This window comes from Pseudophryne corroboree, chromosome 3 (assembly GCF_028390025.1).
Source record: "Pseudophryne corroboree isolate aPseCor3 chromosome 3, aPseCor3.hap2, whole genome shotgun sequence".
In the NCBI taxonomy this organism is placed as follows: Eukaryota; Metazoa; Chordata; class Amphibia; order Anura; family Myobatrachidae; genus Pseudophryne; species Pseudophryne corroboree.
The window spans coordinates 630,650,184-630,666,211 of record NC_086446.1 but is presented as its reverse complement, the minus strand read 5'-3'; the positions used below and the strand labels follow the sequence as shown (position 1 = coordinate 630,666,211).

Genomic DNA, 16,028 nt, shown 5'->3' with positions numbered 1-16,028 from the left:
CTACAAATCCAACGAGCAATCGTCTGCTTAGAAGCAGGAGCACCCAGCTTGTTGGGTGCATACAGGATAAACAGCGAGTCAGATTTTCTGACTCCAGCCGTCCTGGAAACATATATTTTCAGGACCCTGACTACGTCCAGCAACTTGGAATCCTCCAAGTCCCTAGTAGCCGCAGGCACCACAATAGGCTGGTTTAAGTGAAATGCTGAAACCACCTTCGGGAGAAATTGAGGACGAGTCCTCAATTCTGCCCTGTCCGTATGAAAAATTAGGTAAGGGCTTTTATAGGATAAAGCCGCCAATTCTGATACACGCCTGGCTGAAGCCAGGGCTAACAGCATTACCACTTTCCATGTGAGATATTTTAAGTCCACAGTGGTGAGTGGTTCAAACCAATGTGATTTTAGGAATCCCAAAACTACATTGAGATCCCAAGGTGCCACTGGAGGCACAAAAGGAGGCTGTATATGCAGTACCCCCTTGACAAACGTCTGAACTTCAGGAACTGAAGCTAGTTCTTTTTGGAAGAATATTGACAGGGCCGAAATTTGAACCTTAATGTACCCTAATTTGAGGCCCATAGACAGTCCTGTTTGCAGGAAATGCAGGAATCGACCCAGTTGAAATTCCTCTGTAGGGGCCTTCCTGGCCTCACACCACGCAACATATTTACGCCAAATACGGTGATAATGTTGCACAGTTACATCCTTCCTGGCTTTGATCAGGGTAGGGATGACTTCATCTGGAATGCCTTTTTCCTTCAGGATCCGGCGTTCAACCGCCATGCCGTCAAACGCAGCCGCGGTAAGTCTTGGAACAGACACGGTCCCTGCTGGAGCAGGTCCTTTCTTAGAGGTAGAGGCCACGGGTCTTCCGTGAGCATCTCTTGAATTTCCGGGTACCAAGTCCTTCTTGGCCAATCCGGAGCCACGAGTATAGTCTTTACACCTCTCCTTCTTATGATTCTCAGTACCTTGGGTATGAGAGGCAGAGGAGGGAACACATATACTGACTGGTACACCCACGGTGTTACCAGAGCGTCCACAGCTATTGCCTGAGGGTCCCTTGACCTGGCGCAATATCTGTCCAGTTTTTTGTTGAGGCGGGATGCCATCATGTCCATCTTTGGTTTTTCCCAACGGTTCACAATCATGTGGAAGACTTCTGGGTGAAGTCCCCACTCCCCCGGGTGAAGATCGTGTCTGCTGAGGAAGTCTGCTTCCCAGTTGTCCACTCCCGGAATGAACACTGCTGACAGTGCTATCACATGATTTTCCGCCCAGCGAAGAATCCTTGCAACTTCCGTCATTGCCCTCCTGCTTCTTGTGCCGCCCTGTCTGTTTACGTGGGCGACTGCCGTGATGTTGTCCGACTGGATCAACACCGGCTGAACCTGAAGCAGAGGCCTTGCCTGACTTAGGGCATTGTAAATGGCCCTTAGTTCCAGGATATTTATGTGAAATGACGTTTCCATGCTTGACCACAAGCCCTGGAAATTTTTTCCCTGTGTGACTGCTCCCCAGCCTCTCAGGCTGGCATCCGTGGTCACCAGGACCCAATCCTGAATGCCGAATCTGCGGCCCTCTAGGAGATGAGCACTCTGTAACCACCACAGGAGAGACACCCTTGTCCTTGGAGACAGGGTTATCCGCTGATGCATTTGAAGATGCGATCCGGACCATTTGTCCAGCAGATCCCACTGAAAAGTTCTTGCGTGGAATCTGCCGAATGGAATCGCTTCGTAAGAAGCCACCATCTTTCCCAGGACCCTTGTGCATTGATGCACTGGCACTTGGCCTGGTCTTAGGAGGTTCCTGACTAGGTCGGATAACTCCCTGGCTTTCTCCTCCGGGAGAAACACCTTTTTCTGTACTGTGTCCAGAATCATCCCTAGGAACAGCAGACGTGTCGTCGGAATCAGCTGCGATTTTGGAATATTTAGAATCCATCCGTGCTGTCGTAGTACTACTTGAGATAGTGCTACTCCGACCTCTAACTGTTCTCTGGACCTTGCCCTTATCAGGAGATCGTCCAAGTAAGGGATAATTAAGACGCCTTTTCTTCGAAGAAGAATCATCATTTCGGCCATTACCTTGGTAAAGACCCGGGGTGCCGTGGACAATCCAAACGGCAGCGTCTGAAACTGATAGTGACAGTTCTGTACCACAAACCTGAGGTACCCTTGGTGAGAAGGGCAAATTGGGACATGGAGGTAAGCATCCTTGATGTCCAGAGACACCATATAGTCCCCTTCTTCCAGGTTCGCTATCACTGCTCTGAGTGACTCCATCTTGAACTTGAACCTTTTTATGCAAGTGTTCAAGGATTTCAGATTTAAAATGGGTCTCACCGAGCCGTCCGGCTTCAGTACCACAAACAGCGTGGAATAATACCCCTTTCCCTGTTGTAGGAGGGGTACCTTGATTATCACCTGCTGGGAATACAGCTTGTGAATGGCTTCCAATACCGCCTCCCTGTCGGGGGGAGACGTTGGTAAAGCAGACTTCAGGAACCGGCGAGGGGGAGACGTCTCGAATTCCAATTTGTACCCCTGAGATACTACCTGCAGGATCCAGGGGTCCACTTGCGAGTGAGCCCACTGCGCGCTGAAATTCTTGAGACGGGCCCCCACCGTGCCTGAGTCCGCTTGTAAGGCCCCAGCGTCATGCTGAGGACTTGGCAGAAGCGGGGGAGGGCTTCTGTTCGTGGGAAGAGGCTGTCTGCTGCAGTCTTTTTCCCCTTCCTCTGCCCCGGGGCAGATATGAGTGGCCTTTTGCCCGCTTGCCCTTATGGGGACGAAAGGACTGAGCCTGAAAAGACGGTATCTTTTTCTGCTGTGAGGTGACCTGGGGTAAAAAGGTGGATTTCCCAGCCGTTGCCGTGGCCACCAGGTCCGATAGACCGACCCCAAATAACTCCTCCCCTTTATACGGCAATACTTCCATATGCCGTTTGGAATCCGCATCACCTGACCACTGTCGCGTCCATAACCCTCTTCTGGCAGAAATGGACATCGCACTTACTCTTGATGCCAGAGTGCAAATATCCCTCTGTGCATCTCGCATATATAGAAATGCATCCTTTAAATGCTCTATAGTCAATAATATATTGTCCCTGTCCAGGGTATCAATATTTTCAGTCAGGGAATCCGACCAAGCCACCCCAGCACTGCACATCCAGGCTGAGGCGATTGCTGGTCGCAGTATAATACCAGTATGTGTGTATATACTTTTTAGGATATTTTCCAGCTTCCTATCAGCTGGTTCCTTGAGGGCGGCCGTATCAGGAGACGGTAACGCCACTTGTTTTGATAAGCGTGTGAGCGCCTTATCTACCCTAGGGGGTGTTTCCCAACGTGCCCTAACCTCTGGCGGGAAAGGGTATAATGCCAATAATTTTTTAGAAATTAGCAGTTTTTTATCGGGGGAAACCCACGCTTCATCACACACCTCATTTAATTCATCTGATTCAGGAAAAACTACGGGTAGTTTTTTCACACCCCACATAATAACCTTTTTTGTGGTACTTGTAGTATCAGAAATGTTCAAAACCTCCTTCATTGCCGTGATCATGTAACGTGTGGCCCTACTGGAAAATACGTTTGTTTCCTCACCGTCGACACTGGAGTCAGTGTCCGTGTCAGTGTCTGTATCGACCTGAGGTAACGGGCGTTTTATAGCCCCTGACGGTGTTTGAGACGCCTGTACAGGTATTAACTGATTTGCCGGCTGTCTCATGTCGTCAACAGTCTTTTGTAAAGTGCTGACACTATCACGTAATTCTTTCCATAAGACCATCCAGTCAGGTGTCGACTCCCTAGGGGGTGACATCACTAACACAGGCAATTGCTCCGCCTCCACACCATTTTCCTCCTCATACATGTCGACACAACGTACCGACACACAGCACACACACAGGGAATGCTCTGATAGAGGACAGGACCCCACTAGCCCTTTGGGGAGACAGAGGGAGAGTTTGCCAGCACACTCCAGAGCGCTATATATATATAGGGATAACCTTATATAAGTGTTTTTCCCTGATATAGCTGCTGTATATATTTATCTGCCAAATTAGTGCCCCCCCTCTCTTGTTTTACCCTGTTTCTGTAGTGCAGGACTGCAGGGGAGAGTCAGGGAGCCTTCCTCCAACGGAGCTGTGAGGAAAAAATGACGCCAGTGTGCTGAGGAGATAGGCTCCGCCCCCTTCTCGGCGGCCTTTCTCCCGCTTTTTTATGGAAAAATTGGCAGGGGTTAAATGCATCCATATAGCCCAGGAGCTATATGTGATGTATTTTTTGCCAAAAAAGGTATTTTTATTGCGTCTCAGGGCGCCCCCCCCAGCGCCCTGCACCCTCAGTGACCGGAGTGTGAAGTGTGCTGAGAGCAATGGCGCACAGCTGCGGTGCTGTGCGCTACCTTATTGAAGACAGGACGTCTTCTGCCGCCGATTTTCCGGACCTCTTCAGTCTTCTGGCTCTGTAAGGGGGCCGGCGGCGCGGCTCTGGGACCCATCCATGGCTGGGCCTGTGATCGTCCCTCTGGAGCTAATGTCCAGTAGCCTAAGAAGCCCAATCCACTCTGCACGCAGGTGAGTTCGCTTCTTCTCCCCTTAGTCCCTCGGTGCAGTGAGCCTGTTGCCAGCAGGTCTCACTGAAAATAAAAAACCTACTTTAAACTTTTACTCTAAGCAGCTCAGGAGAGCCCCTTAGTATGCACCCTTCTCGTTCGGGCACAAAAATCTAACTGAGGCTTGGAGGAGATTCATAGGGGGAGGAGCCAGTGCACACCAGGTAGTCCTAAAGCTTTTACTTTTGTGCCCAGTCTCCTGCGGAGCCGCTATTCCCAATGGTCCTTTCGGAGTCCCCAGCATCCACTAGGACGTTAGAGAAATGGTGTTACAAGTTGACGGGCATATCGAAACAGGTCTGCTAACTAACCAAGTGACTACCCAGCTTAAGGTTTATGGGATGAGGATGAAAGGACTCTTATCAACTGCTGGCAATAGGGAACGGATGCAGCCAAAACTGCTAGTTCTGGGAGGTGTGGTATTAAAAACTATTTCAAGTGGATGTCCTCTTTAACACAATTGAAACCATACACTGTGCTCTTGTTTATTAACATTGAGCCATGCATTATTCAAATGTATACTGTATATTTTAGGCTCATATGTATTAGGCATTCTGCATTTTCAATTATCTGATCATTTAAAGACATATTTGAAGGGAAGTGGAGAGGTCTGACTCATCAGTCTATGTGACTCATTTGTTTTCCTTCTTGCTAGAACGCTGTGTGATAAGCTTAATGACATTCCCATCAATAGACTGAAGGTAAATTAATTTGGTGCTCAGGATGAAGAGAACCTCACGATGGTCTATGAAGAACTCATGTAGATCTAAAAGGGCAGGATGGGTGTTGCAACAAATGTTCCAATAAACTTATCACTACAGGGGTAGGACAGTATGTTACCTGGAGTGTTATCAAAACAATCCTTTCATCCCTGGCTGCTGTGCTGAGAATCTCCGTCCACAGTAGGGAATTCCTGAGTCCAAGGTGCAGAAGTTGGTTACCCAGCAATTACAAACCACATTGTCAACGAAATCTGTGTGTCACAAGAAACAAGGGACAGCATGAGACAGGTTTAGGATATCACAGTGATCACACAAATTACGCCAAACACTTCTCTATGCATTTCATTTGTTTTCCACTATGGCCTGATTTATAAACATAAAAAAAGTTTATTAGAGGAGGAGAGGGGTAAATGTTGGGTATTTGACAAGTGGCTACGGTCCAGCTGTCATTTTTCCTAAACTGAAATAGACTAGAGACTAGCTTGGATATAATGAGCATTTTCATAATTGATAACACAAACAGTACAACCAATTAGTTGGGGAATAAAACCCTCACCATTTTTTAAACTACACATTAGGTGAACCCACTATTATGGGCAATATTCAATTAGTGTCGGCACTTTTCGACACTACAATATTCAACTGAAGTTCCAGTTTTCCGCCCTGTCGAAAATTCCGAAATGTCGAAAAACACATGGATCAGCGGAATCTCAGCTCATCCATGTGTTTTCGACCCCGCCGCGGTTGAAAACAGGTCCGATTTTGACCATTCATTATCGCCCATAAGAGAGAACGAAAACGAATGGTCGGAATCAGCGGGGAAATGGGTGGAAACGGCCCGCAATAGAATAGTGAAGTGTCGGAGAGGATCTGGCACTAATTGAATATACCTACAGTATATAACGCAATTTGTGTATTTAAAGTATAAAATATCACACAGAAATAGAAAAGGGACCCAAAATTAATTTTGTACATTAATTTCTCACATGTTCATTGTCACGTTAAATTAGGCATAAGCCATAGGTAACAAAGTAACACCCTCACCCCCAACACTAACATTATTAGAAAACACTGAATATATATAATAAGATTTTAAACCTACCGGTAAATCTTTTTCTCGTAGTCCGTAGAGGATGCTGGGGACTCCGTAAGGACCATGTGGATAGACGGGCTCCGCAGGAGACATGGGCACTTTAAGAAAGACTTTAGTTCTGGTGTGCACTGGCTCCTCCCTCTATGCCCCTCCTCCAGACCTCAGTTAGAGAAACTGTGCCCAGAGGAGACGGACAGTACGAGGAAAGGATTTTTGTTAATCCATGGGCAAGATTCATACCAGCCCACACCATCCACACGGTATAACTTGTGATATACTATCCAGTTAACAGTATGAAAACGATTAGCATCAGTCCAAGACCGATGAGACTATAACATAACCCTTATTTAAGCAATAACTATATACAAGTCTTGCAGAAGTAGTCCGCACTTGGGACGGGCGCCCAGCATCCTCTACGGACTACGAGAAAAAGATTTACCGGTAGGTTTAAAATCTTATTTTCGCTTACGTCCTAGAGGATGATGGGGACTCCGTAAGGACCATGGGGATTATACCAAAGCTCCCAAACGGGCGGGAGAGTGCGGATGACTCTGCAGCACCGATTGAGCAAACAGGAGGTCCTCCTCAGCCAGGGTATCAAACTTATAGAACTTTGCAAAGCAGTTTGAACCCGACCAAGTAGTAGCTCGGCACAGCTGTAGCGCCAAGACCCCTCTGGCAGCCGCCCAAGAAGAGCCCACCTTCCTAGTGGAATGGGCCTTGACCGATTTAGGTAACGGCAATCCCGCCGTAGAATGCGCCTGCTGAATCGTGTTACAGATCCAGCGAGCAATAGTCTACTTTGAAGCAGGGGCACCAATCTTGTTGGTTGCATACATGACAAACAGTGCTTCTGTTTTTCTGACTGTAGCTGATCTGGCCACGTAAATTTTCAAAGCCCTGACCACATCAAGGGACTCGGGATACTCCAAGTCACGCATAGCCACAGGCACCACAATAGTTCATGTGAAAGGATGAAACCACTTTTGGCAGGAATTGAGGACAGGTCCGCAATTCCGCTCTATCCATATGGAAAACCAGATAGGGGCTTTTATGTGATAAAGCCGCTAATTCCGACACTCGCCTAGCCGAAGCCAAGGCTAATAACATGACCACCTTCCAAGTGAGATTTTTCAACTCCACCGTTTTAAGTGGTTCAAACCAGTGTGACTTAATGAAACTTAACACCACGTTAAGGTCCCAAAGCGTCACCGAAGGTACAAAAGGAGGCTGAATATGCAGTACTCCCTTCACAAAAGTTTGTACTTCAGGGAGAGAGGCCAATTCCTTTTGAAAGAAAATGGATAAGGCCGAAATCTGAACCTTAATAGATCCTAATTTTAGGCCGAAATTCACTCCAGGAAGTGAAGGAAACGGCCCAGATGGAATTCTTCCGTAGGAGCATTCCTGGCCTCACACCAAGAAACATATTTTCGCCATATACGGTGATAATGTTTAGATGTCATGTCCTTCCTAGCCTTTATTAGCATAGGAATGACCTCATTCGGAATACCCTTATCCGCTAGGATCCGGCGTTCAACCGCCATGCCGTCAACGCAGCCGTGGTAAGTCTTGGAACAGACATGGCCCCTGTTGCAACCGGTCCTGTCTTAGAGGAAGAAGCCACTGATCTTCTGTGAGCATTTCCTGCAGATCCAGATACCAGGTCCTTCGTGGCCAATCTGGAACAATGAGGATTGTTCTCATTCCTCTTCCTCCTACCATTCTCAACACCTTGGGTATGAGAGGAAGAGGGGGAAATACATAGACGACTGGAACACCCATGGTGTCACTAGGGCATCTACAGCTACTGCCTGAGGGTCTCTTGACCTGGTGCAATACCTCTGTAGCTTCTTGTTGAGGCGGGACGCCATCATATCTATCTGTGGCAGTTCCCACTGACATGCAATCTTGTCGAAGGCTTCCTAAAGAAGTCCTCTCTTGGATGCAGGTCGTGTTTGCTGAGGAAGTCTGCTTCTCAGTTGTCCACTCCCGGAATGAACTGCTGAAAATGCGCTTACATGATTTTCCGCCCAGCGGAGAATCCTGGTGGCTTCTGCCATTTCCACTCTGCTCTTTGTGCCGCCTTGGCGGTTTACATGAGCCACTGCGGTGATGTTGTCTCACTGGATCAGAACCGGTAGGTCACGAAGCAATGTTTCCGCTTGCCGAAGGGCGTTGTATATGGCCCTCAGCTCCAGGATGTTGATTTGAATACAAGTTTTTTTGACTTGACCCAAAGACCTTTGAAGTTTCTTCCCTGTGTGACTGCTCCCCCACCTCGGAGGCTCGCGTCCGTGGCTACCAGAATCCAGTCCTGGATGGCAAACCTGCGACCCTGCAGAAGGTGAGCACTCTGCAGCCACCATAGGAGAGACACCCTGGCCCTAGGGGACAGGGTGATTAACTGATGCATCTGTAGATGTGATCCGGACCACTTGTTCCGTAGATCCCATTGGAAAGTCCTCGCATGGAACCTGCCGAAGGGAATGGCCCCGTAAGATGCCACCATCCTTCCCAGGACCTGAGTGCAGTGATGCACTGACACCTGTTTTGGCTTTAATAGGTTTTTTACCAGAGTCATTAGTTCCTGGGCCTTCTCTATCGGAAGATAAACCAATTTCTGGTCCGTATTCAGAATCATACCCAAGAAGGGCAGACGAGTCATAGGAACCAACTGTGACTTCGGGATATTGAGAATCCAGCCGAGTTGCTGTGACACCTTCAGCGAAAGTGACACGCTGTTCAACAACTGCTCTTTTGATCTCGCCCTTATTAGGAGATCGTCCGAGCATGGGATAATTGGGACTCCTTGCTTGCGTAGGAGCACCATCATTTCCGCCAATTACCCTGAAATTGGTAATGACAATACTGTACCGTAATTCTCAGGTACGCCTGATGGGGTGGATAAATGGGAACATGAAGGTAAGCAGCCTTTATGTCTAGATACACCATAAAATCCCCCCCTTCCAGGCTGGCGATGATCGCTCTGAGCGATTCCACCTTGAATTTGAACCTTTTCAAGTATAGGTTCAGAGATTTTAATTTTAAAATAGGTCTGACCGAACCGTCCGGTTTCTGGACTACAGCCAAGGTTGAGTAATATCCCCTTCCTTGTTGAAGGAGGGGAACCTTGAGCACCACCTGTTGGAGATGTTGTGTGAATTGTATTTAATATTATCTCCCTTTCTGTGGGAGAAGCCGGTAGGGCCGATAAGGAAAACCGGCGAGGAGGCACCTCTTCGAATTCCAGCTTGTAACCCTGAGAAACAATTTCTATTGCCCAGGGAACCACCTGTGAGTGAACTCAGATATGGCTGAAGAGTCGTAGACGTGCTCCCACTGGGGCGGACTCCCTTAGCGAAGCCCCAGCGTCATGCGGTAGATTTAGTAGAGGCCGGGGAGGACTTCTGTTCCTGGGAACTAACTGTGCCCTGCGCCCTTAACTCTGGTAAGAAAGGACGCTCCTCGTACTTTCTTGTTTTTCTGCGACCGAAAGGACTGCATTTGATAATGTCGTGCTTTCTTAGGCTTGAGGGAATATAAGGCAAAAGATCAGATTTACCAGCTATAGCTGTGTAGACCAGGTCCGAGAGCCCTTCTCCACACAATTCCTCACCCTTGTATGGTAAAACCTCCAGTATGCCTCTTTTAGTCGGCATCACCTGTCCATTGCATGTTCCACAGGACACGTCTAGCAGAAATCGACATAGCGTTGACTCTAGAACCCAGTAGACCAATGTCTCTTTGAGCATGTCTTATATATAAGACAGCATCTTTTATATATCCTAGGGTCAATAGCATGGTATCCTTATCTAGGGTTTCAATCTCCGCTGATAAGATATCTGTCCACGCTGCTACAGTGCTATAAACCCCTGCCGACACACAATCGCCGGTCTGAGTAGTGTACCAGAATGTGTGTAAATGGACTTCAAAGTACTTTTCTGCATGCTATCTGCAGGATCCCTGAGGGTAGCTGTATCTTGGTATGTCAGCGCTACCTTTTGGGTAAACGTGTCAACGCCTTGTCCACCCTAGGGGAAGATTCCCATCGTATCCTGGCCCTAGCAGGGAAAGGATACGCCATGAGAATTCTTTTGGGAAACTGCAGTTTCTTGTCTGGAGATTCCCGCTCTTTTTCACACAATTCATTTGGTTCATGAGAGGGGGGAAATGTTATCTCAGCTTTCTTCCCCTTAAACATGTGTACCCACGTGTCAGGGACAGATAGGTCGTCAGTGATATGCAAAACATCTTTTATTACAATAATCATATATTGAATACTTTTCTGCCAGTTTTGGCTGTAACTTTGCATCATCGTAGTCGACACTGGAGTCAGACTCCGTGTCGGTATCAGTGTCTATTATTTTGGATAGTGGGCGTTTTGAGACTCTGAAGGTCCTTGCGACACAGGGACAGACATGGGTAGATTCCCTGTCTGTTCTCTAATCTTTTGTGCAATAAATTTACCTCAGCACTTAATTATACATATCCAGTCAGGTGTCGGCGTTGTCGACGGAGACACCACACACACACATTTGCTCCATCTCCTCCTTAGAAGAGCCTTTTACCTCAGACATGTCGACACACACGTACCGACACACCACACACTCAGGGAATCCTCTTATCTGAAGACAGTTCCCCCACAAGGCCCTTTGGAGAGACAGAGAGAGAGAGTATGCCAGCACACACCCAGCGCTAATACCCCAGGAAAAACACACAATGTGTTTACCCAGTAGCGCTGTAATACTATTATTTGCTGCCAATTATGTGCCCCCCCCCCCCTCTTCTCTGAAACCCCCTTTCACCGTGGATAAGCAGGGGAGAGTCCGGGGAGCTTCCTCTCAGCTGTGCTGTGGAGAAAATGGCGCTGGTGAGTGCTGAGGGAGAAGCCCCGCCCCCTCGGTGGCCGGCTTCTGTCCCGCTTAAATATAATAAAAACTGGCGGGGGCTCTTTATATATACAGTGCCTAGCTGTATATATATCTCTTTTGCCAGAAATGAGGTTTATATTGCTGCCCTGGGCGCCCCCCCCTGCGCCCTGCACCCTTACAGTGACTGCCGTGTGTGAGGTGTGTGGGAGCAATGGCGCACAGCTGCACTGCTGTGCGTTACCTCAGTGAAGATCATGAAGTCTTCTGCCGCCTCTGAAGTCTTCTTTTTCTTCTCATACTCACCCGGCTTCTATCTTCCGGCTCTGTGAGGAGGACGGCGGCGCGGCTCCGGGACGAACTCCAGGGTGAGACCTGTGTTCTGACTCCCTCTGGATCCAATGGTGTCAGTAGCCTAAGAAGCAGAGCCTTGAAACTCACAGAAGTAGGTCTGCTTCTCTCCCCTCAGTCCCTCGATGCAGGGAGTCTGTTGCCAGCAGGCTCCCTGAAAATAAAAAACCTAACAAATATACTTTCTGTCAGGAAGCTCAGGAGAGCTCCCTGACGTGCACCCATCTCCTCTGGGCACAGTATCAAACTGAGGTCTGGAGGAGGGGCATAGAGGGAGGAGCCAGTGCACACCAGATCTAAAGTCTTTCTTAAAGTGCCCATGTCTCCTGCGGAGCCAGTCTATCCCCATGGTCCTTACGGAGTCCCCAGCATCCTCTAGGACGTAAGAGAAATATATATATTTTTTAATAGGAAATAAATGGAGAATTTATTTATATTTACATAGAGGGCCGGATGTAAAACCACCCAAGTCCGGCGGCCATGCTGGATACTGGCAGAATTTTTTTTAAAAGGAGCAATCACTTACTAGGGATAGTTTTGTCTTGTAAGTGATTGCCCCTTTAAAAAAAAGGCCGCGTTCGGCCAGCTGCCGAACATGTGCGGCATTACATCCCGCCCAGAAAGTTTTTTCGCTTTATTAAATACATGAATTATTATTATTATCTGTATTATAGGGGTCTATTTACTAAGCATTGGATGGAGATAAAGTTCACGGAGATAAAGTACCAGCCAAACAACTCCTAATTGCCATTCTTCAAACCCAGCCTGTGACATGGCAGTTAGGAGGGGATTGGCTGGTACTTTATATCCATCCAAGGCTTAGTAAATATACCCCATAATCTCTTAAAGTCTGTCCCATCTCCAACATGCATACGCCGCAGGAGCCAGGGTGATAATGTTCAAAGACAGCTACTGTTAGCAAGCCGGGCCAGAGATGGCAGCAGCACTGATAGCTGAGCTCTGCTGAATCGAGACGGTGCCACTAGATCTTCCAACTCGCCCCATCCTTGTAACGCCCCATGCCTTTCCACATTTCTGTTGTGAGTGGTCAGGCACATATATGCCAACTCTAACTTCCACCCTGGTCAAGGTATGAAAACTTTTACATATATGGATGTATAAATGTATGAAGATTACTATAAACAGCAGATCAATTTGTCAGAGGACTTGAACATCTCAAACTAAAAGATCAGAAACTGAAACTGAGGACACCTTTAAGTCAATTCACCTGCATACTTGCCAGGAGCACTGCCGCAGCCTGCTCATGAGAACTTATGAAATCACCATATTATACGTGCACATGGTTAGTGACTTCATTTTAGAGCTAACAAATCTACCAAAGGCTTATACCTCCTTCCAACCGACGATTCAACCCGATATATTTCTGCAGTTCGGTGTGACAAAGTACATGAAAAAAAACCTGGGTCCACTGACAATGGGAATCCAACCGGGGTAGCAACCTGTGTTGGATTTGGGAATAACCCGTGTACCATTTACAGTATAGGAAGAGCCGAATCACCAGTGTGGAAATTATGCTATCTCAAAGCGCCAGCAGAACAGTTAACACCGCACCCGTGTAGAGTGTAAATGGCACAGACACAGGAATAACCCGAGTCAAATCCACGATGTGAACGGGGTCTGACCTGGATTGGAACAATGTTCCAAATCCTGGGTTGGACCTGGGATTTTGGTGTGAAAGGGGTATTAAAGATAATCAACATCCTCAAAGACTTCTTTGTATTACAGCTGTAACCAGCAAAAACAATCAATGACAGAAAAACAACATAACTGCTACCATGATTTCCCGAGAGAACCACTTGTTTTATTAGAAGACCGAAAACATCTTCCTTTCCAATGTGGATGTGTATTTTACCCCTGCAACTTATTTGTTTATAAATCCTGTGTACGGGCATCACTGAGGACCTTTTTATTCCCAAACTACCTGCCAAAGAGGGTCTAGGGGGAGAAAAAGGAAGACAGGAATGTTCCCCCCACTATTCCACTGCCATCTCTACTGAAAGCTCACTCACCCACAATTACACCCCAATTGTCTTACAAGCCCGCTGCCTTGATGTCACATTTAACTCTGCCTTCTGTTTTATTCCTAACCCCCAGTCTTTCACCCAGCCTGTCGGCTCCACCTTAGGAAAAAATTCTAGAATGCACCTATTACCCAAAGAAGCTACCAAAACAATTATTTATTCTTTTACTTACCTCCTTGACTACTGTACCGTGATCTTTCTTTCTCACGGCGGCTTCATACCTTCAGCACAGTACGCATATCCCTATAGTCCCCGTCTCCTCCAAAATCAATACTTACAATAAGAATGTGTCCTTTTTTGTTTGCAGGGCCCTCCCTACCCCTTGTTTTCATGTCTGCATTTATTTGGTCTACCTTGTATGTTTTATGTACAGTATGTACCGCTTTCCCCACTGTCTAGCACTATGGAGCATTATGGTGCCTTAAGGTGCGCACACACTGGCCGATATATCGGCCGTTCTCTTGAACGACCGATATATCGCGGGTCCGATTGCCTGTGTGTACGAGCGATATGTCTGTGAACTCAGTCGTTCACAGACATATCGCGTCGGCCTTGCTGCACAGCCTACGGCCAATATATCGTTAGATATATTGGCACGTTGGTGTGTGTATGACAGTCAGCCAACCACCCATATACAAGCTGTAGCAGCCGGCGGTGACTGACAGCTGAACTGGGCGGGTGGGTGTAAATGCCCGCCCTGTTCATGACGTCAGTCACCGACGGATCGGGCAGTGTGTATGCACAGCACACTGCCCGATCCGGCTTTAGATATATCTGCAGATCAATTGATCTGCAGATATATCTGTAGGTGTGTACCCAGCATTACAAAACAGACAATAATAAACATAACAATTGTTCTAGATTTTCTCAATAGATTCTATTATGTTTCCACAGCAAGCCAAATAGGTCAATTTCACATTAAGCAACCCAGTTACACATAATATATTCTCAATCTACGCCAAGAAAAAAATATCCTATCAGAAACAGCACATAAATATATGATAACAAGACATAAATATCAAGCTTTACCACTATGTCGGATGGCTAAAGAAAGCATTACAACAAATCCTTTCTGGCATCATTTGTGTCGTCCAGACCCTTCATCAATTTATAGCCTATCTATAATGTAACACCACCTCATATATTGTTCACAACAGATTCACCGCAAGCAAAGCTCATGGAGGATATTACCTATCCAAAAGGACACAGCACGACAATCTAGACGTGATTTACATTCACCCAGATGGAAAATAAATCCTGAGCTCTTTACAGCCGTGAATGTGATTTACAAAAAAAACATTCAGATTTTATTTTCCTGAAATAAAGATTTACTTTACTTAAGAGTAACGATACGCTGGGAAAAAACAGAATCCCTGCTAGCCAGCAATGCTAGTTTTAACAGGAGACTGCTGGGCAGTACAAGGACAGGGAAAGGCGTTTTGTGAATCAAAAGCATTTCACAATAAGGGAGGAAAGATTCCTGCATTTATTAATCAGGAGAGCATTGCATAATAATAGTAAAGAGAAGGAGGCAAAAACCGCTCACCTGACATACTAAGAGAATGTTTTAAAGTTTGACTGGAAAAGTGTAATGTGGAACAAACATGTCCACCAATGTCGCCTGCCAGCGGATGACCAATGAGGTCCTCTAGAAAGGATTTTCCAGCCTGACTAATCAATTCTGAGCAGAGCGGATGTCGATTGCATTGCCGTCACCTTCTTTGGCAAATGCAGATCGAAGGACAACTCCGCGATTTTAGCAATAGTTGTTGGGGTTATATTTTGTGCAATAGTCAGTGTCCTGATTCGCTGTGGCACAAGTATACAGCGATTCGGTTTATAAAATAGATCTACCTGCAGACTGCACTGTAAGGAACGCAATGGACATACCAACGTGAAAGATGCCTAAAATAAAACCTATTGTGAAACCATTTAGCTATAGAAATGACACAACTATCATTGTCTTATATTTATGTGTAATCTTGATGGTGTGGCTAAACTACTTATCATAAACCTGGACAGTATGTGCAGTATGGCAATGATGTCATATTGTTAGGAAGAACCTGAACTATACAGTATACTGTGTACACCAATACACACATGACTAGATAAACAGATACTGTAGATTGGACTTTGTTACAATTTTACACCAAGGGAACAATTAAATGCTACAACTAGTAATCAGATTTATCTCTCAGCCGTTTGCAATGGAAGTAAATGTTAATTTTCACAGCTTAAAATGACTCCTGAAACTCAGACAATGGGGGTCATTCCGACCCGTTCGCATGCAGCGGTTCTTCGCTGCGGTGCAAACGGGTCGTAGA

At 46.7% G+C, this 16,028-nt stretch overlaps 1 protein-coding gene across 2 annotated transcripts in view; it reads right to left on the bottom strand.

Moving 5' to 3' along the window:
- SGMS1 (sphingomyelin synthase 1) overlaps positions 1-16,028 on the bottom strand; it is a 622,085-nt gene that overhangs the window by 354,721 nt on the left and 251,336 nt on the right. For both annotated transcript variants that reach the window (XM_063961726.1, XM_063961727.1), the window contains one exon: positions 5,466-5,598. The gene's annotated coding sequence lies outside the window, so the exon portion shown is untranslated. The remainder of the gene's footprint in view (positions 1-5,465; positions 5,599-16,028) is intronic.